Source organism: Musca domestica, unplaced genomic scaffold (assembly GCF_030504385.1).
Source record: "Musca domestica strain aabys unplaced genomic scaffold, Musca_domestica.polishedcontigs.V.1.1 7, whole genome shotgun sequence".
In the NCBI taxonomy this organism is placed as follows: Eukaryota; Metazoa; Arthropoda; class Insecta; order Diptera; family Muscidae; genus Musca; species Musca domestica.
In genome coordinates, this window is record NW_026712383.1 from 3,475,044 (window position 1) to 3,480,102 (window position 5,059).

Sequence of the window (5,059 nt, forward strand, 5' to 3'; positions counted from 1 at the left end):
ATATGGGGGCCATATGAAAACGTGGACCTACAAGGCCCACTGACAAGGCCTACTGACAAAATAAACATGTGTGCAAAATTTTACCCTTCTATCTCAATTCGTTCGAAAGATAGCGAGATTTCAACAGACAGACGGACATGGCTAAATCGTTATTTACGCTGATCAAGAATATATATACTTTCTCGGGTCTAACATGAGTATTTCGAGGAGTTACAAACGGAATGACAAAATTAATATACCCTCCATCGTATGGTGAAGGGTATAATTACACTAATTTGAAATTATTTCTTATTTTCATATTGCAAAATAAATGCAATTTTTCGACGTAAATGGATTTTTTTTATCCATTTTATTTGTGATAAAACTGTATTGTCCTACTATTTTGGATTCCATCTTGTGGAAACTCCTTTATTCGCGGGGTTTTCCCAATATAAGAATTTTGTTTAAAAAAAATTAAAAATAAACAAAGCCAACTGTTGGCTATTTAAATGTCTATTTGACACTATAAGACTCCAGCACAGAGTTGCATTTTTCTAGTTTCTTTGATGTTGAGCAATCTTTTTATTGAGCCATGGTTGGAAAATCAGAAAAATAGTGTAAAGCTAATTGCTGATTACTTTTTTTCTCCTAGTGCCCCTATTATGTCAAAGCAGAGTCGATATTTTTGTGTCGGTTGTCATCGATATGACAATTACAAAAATTCAAATGTAACTTTAAAGATTTCAACTTTTGTAAATATTTGGTTTCGTTTTGAATTATAACAAGCAAAAAAGAAGGTAAGGTCGGGCCGAGCTTTTAATATCCTCTACCATGTCGAAGAAAATTGAAAAATTTCAAAAAAATGACTTAAATGAAAACCGTTTTATGGGGACTATACGAAGACGTGGACATGGAATGGTGGAGGGTGTAAAATGCGAAGTTGAGCTTTGTGTAAAAAAAGTTTGGCATCAGAACGGTAATTTTTTAAGGTTCCAGATGACTGCATAAGAAGGTTGAAGTGGTCACAAGCATGTGAAATTTCATTTGGACCAAATGACCGCATTTGCGAAGCCCACTTTTTAACAAGTGATATAGTGTTTCGGAATTCGAGGATGCGTTGATGCCGACCGCTATTCCATTGGCTACTGCGAAAAATAATCATGAGTAAGTGTAATTATACAATCAGAATAAAACATAACGAGTTTCTTTGTATTAAGAACGAATGTCATCAGCTTTCCAGGAGAACGGAATGAAATAGATTTTCAAATTGGATAAGATCGTTTTTCTTTTTTTCCTCGAAAAAAATATTGGATTTTTCAATATACTCCTTTTCAGAATGAAACAAGATCAAATGGAAACAGAGTAAGTTCAATAGGATACGTTTTGCAGGAAATATAGTATTATTTTGGCAAACCATTTGTTACAGCAACACTTTATTTGAATACACAATTAAAATGAACGATTCTGAGACACAGACTGAGTGAGTAAGATAAATAATGATAAATTTTATTTTAGATATATGGGGAATACCCTTCACTACGAATTAAACAAAAAGATAATGATGTGAGATTAGGTATAAATTTTCGTTCACAGTTGAAAATGTGGCTAAAATCATCAAATTTTATTAAATTCGTGGAGGTATCATTACATGGGGGCTATAAGAAAACCTAAACAAAATGTTCCGGATGAGCTCATAACGAACTTAGAATGATACGCTGATTAAGAAAGTTTATTCTTTGTAGGGTCTAACCTGAATTATCGAGGAGTTTCCAATGGAATGCCAAAGTTAGTATACCCTTCATAGTATATTGGAAGGTATCTATATTAATAAAGGAGCAAAGTAATTGACTGACATCGGACACACAAAACTGCTGAAGCTAGAATCTTGAAATTTTGGGTGAGGGTCACTCTTGGTCCGAAGGTGTAAGATCGAGTATATAAAGGATGCGGCAAAGGGTTATTGGAAAATCACAGTAAAGGCACTACATTTGTCACCGTTTCGCTTCATGAGAGCGGTACTATGTATAAAAACTGTACTAGATAGCACTAAATTTGATACAAAAAGTTTTGAGTGAATTGATTTGTCGAATATTTGTAAACATCGAAACCTATAGTAATACATTATAAACAATATATATATATATTCTTTTTTTTGATTTTGACCGTGAAATGGATAAAGCGATATTATTATAAAAAGTATACAATGACATGGGCCCGATAAGCTAAAAATTATGGAGAAATCACTTGTAGAAATTGTTAAGAAGTCATTATCTGGATTTAGGCTTAATATACGAGGATGAAATAGTCACTATAAAGTCCGTTGTTGATTTATTAAAGCATACATCCTCTAGTGATTTTTTCAATAGCTTATAAAGTCAAATTTGAACAATTGACTGTAAATGGAGCAGGTTTGTTTAATTTAACCATAAAATTGAGTATATGTTTGAATATATTTTAAATGTAGGAAAATTTGGAGTGAGAAAATTAAAGAGCCCAAGGAGTAACATTTCCCTTTGTATTTACCGAAAAATAATAAAAAAGTAAATTAAACTTGCATGGTTTCCTTTTTATATCCTCATCATTTATCTACCCCTACAAGTGGTAGAAATTATAACAATTACGTATAAGTTGCTAGCTTGTAAATATGAATTCATTTTTTAATTCCAAATTAATGTGCAGAATAGCAAAATATAAAATTAGCGGCTTAATTAATTTCAAATACTACGGCAAACGCAATTCTAAGATGTTATGCTCATGGATTAGCGGTATATAAAGCTCATATTACGGCTGAATTTATTCAACTAGTGAACGACTGTCCCTAACACAAATATAAATACTTTTAAATATCCTGGAAAAGTAAATATTTTCAAAAATTATAACCACATCTGGAAACATAGTATAGACATTTATAGGAACCATTTAGAATATCGTATGGATAGAAAATGGAAATCCTCGAGGAAATGACAAAAGCTGCATCTGTACCTATGATTCTGGGAAGGAAAAGTAAGTAGCCAAAAAGAAATCATAATGACTAACAACGCGCTGATAATGCTTTTTAAGTTTCTCTAGGAACATTATGAATTTAATTACATTTTAACCTACAGATTAAATCAAGATTTATTGGAACAGTTTTTCGGTGCCTTAAGAAGCGGGGGAGACTTGAACGACCACTCAACCCCTTAAGAAAGTTAAATACCATATGAGGAAATATATATATTGGGTTTGTTTTTACCTTGACTTTATACATGTATAAAAATTGATATTTAACTTGCTCTTAGCTTTCTTATTGACACTTCCTTTTGCAGCTCGAAACACAGCACTTTTAGAAAGCACTGGAAACGTACTACCTACTCAACCCACTGGATTACATCAAGTAAAATTCCTGGTACCTTGCCAATAAACCCACTTGTATGTAAATAAATCGATCAAGATCAGAACTTTCAAATTCAAGAATTAGAAAATTACGATTTGGAAGATATAGAAAATGTCGAATTTCAATTTATAGAAAATTAATATTTCAAAGACTTAAGTAGTCTTAAAAAAGATGTACTGGAATATATAGCAGGGAATATTATTCAGAAGTTCAATCTTGATGAGTACTTAAAAGAGTTCTCACCAAGGTTGACCAGATTTCCAAAGGGTCCCTTAAAAAAAAAACAACCAAAGGCCTTTTTCATAAAAACTATTATCTAAAATTGATCATCAGGAAGAACTTCACAGCCGGATTACCAAAATGAGTTCGTTGGTAGTTAATGTTATGTCATCCTTTTTTTAATATCGCATTTATTTTCGAATTAAAAATCTTAATATCCATTTAAAACTACAAAAATCTAAGCAAAAATATTTGGCCAAAAAAGATGTTAAAAATTCCACTTTAAATTGCGATATCTGAATTTTTGGTATTCGCTACACATGCTTTTGAATGTAAAATACAAGTATGTAACAAGTAAAAAAGCAGTCAGTTCGGCCGGGCCGAACTTTGAATACCCTCCACCATTTAGAACGAATTTGAAAACTTTCGAAAAACAACATTCGCCAAAAATTCTGTTACCATTTTAAAAATACCGAATAAAGCCGTTATATTAGGGCCTGTACGACGTGCACCTACATAGGCATTGTTTGTCACAAGCCATTACTATATTCAAATTCTAAAATTGAAATTGAAAATCATCAAAATACCGTACATAGGTACAATAATTTTAAATTATTTCATATTTAGTTGCAAAATAAATGCAATTTTTCGACGTAAATGGGTTACAAATTATTTAATTTTGGGATAAAACTGTATTGTCCTACTATTTTGGATTCCATCTTGTGGAAACTCCATTCTTGTTTCGCGGGTTTTTCCCAATATAAGAATTTTGTTTAAAAAAATAAACATAAACAAAGCCAACTGTTGGCTATTTAAATGTCTATTTGACACTATAAGACTCCAGCACAGAGTTGCATTTTTCTAGTTTCTTTTAAGTTGAGCAACCTTTTCATTGAGCCATGGTTTGTAAAATCAGAGAGGTAGTGTAAAGCTAATTGCTGATTACTTTTTTTCTCCTAGTGCCCCTATTATGTCAAAGCAGAGTCGATATTTTTGTGTCGGTTGTCATCGATATGACAATTACAAAAATTCAAATGTACCTTTAAACTTTTGTAAATATTTGGTTTCGTTTTGAACATGGTACAATAAGGAGGTAGAACAGCTTCGTAAAACTACAGAAATACAGCCCTGAGGCTATGCCCACTTCCTGTCAGAATTATTCATAATTATATCCAACAAGTTGTTTTCATTTATTTGATATTTTTGTTCATATTTAAAATGAGTCAAATAGCGTGAAAGATGGATGAAATGATTGGATGTTCTCTCAAAAATATGTTCCTTAGTGTTGAATCTTTCAATTCCGGGGCAAATCTGGTTAGTATCATTAATACGCGCCCCGCACTATTTGTTTCTTCCAATCATTTTTTTGAAAATATTTTGTTTTTATGTTTCAAAACAATAAATATATACACAAAATTGGCAGAAGTCGGGCACACATAGAAAAACATTGTAATCAGCTGGTAGCTCTACCTTACCTTTTAATTGTAC

The 5,059-nt window shown here is 31.9% G+C and overlaps 1 long non-coding RNA gene across 1 annotated transcript; it reads left to right on the forward strand.

Annotated features, from left to right (window-relative positions):
* The first annotated feature begins 694 nt into the window (after positions 1-694).
* LOC109611758 (uncharacterized) lies at positions 695-3,754 on the forward strand. Its single transcript, XR_002194088.2, has 8 exons — positions 695-776; positions 969-1,143; positions 1,197-1,341; positions 1,406-1,459; positions 2,659-2,835; positions 2,892-2,982; positions 3,084-3,199; positions 3,285-3,754. It is a non-coding gene; the product is annotated as an uncharacterized LOC109611758 (long non-coding RNA).
* Positions 3,755-5,059: the final 1,305 nt, after the last annotated feature.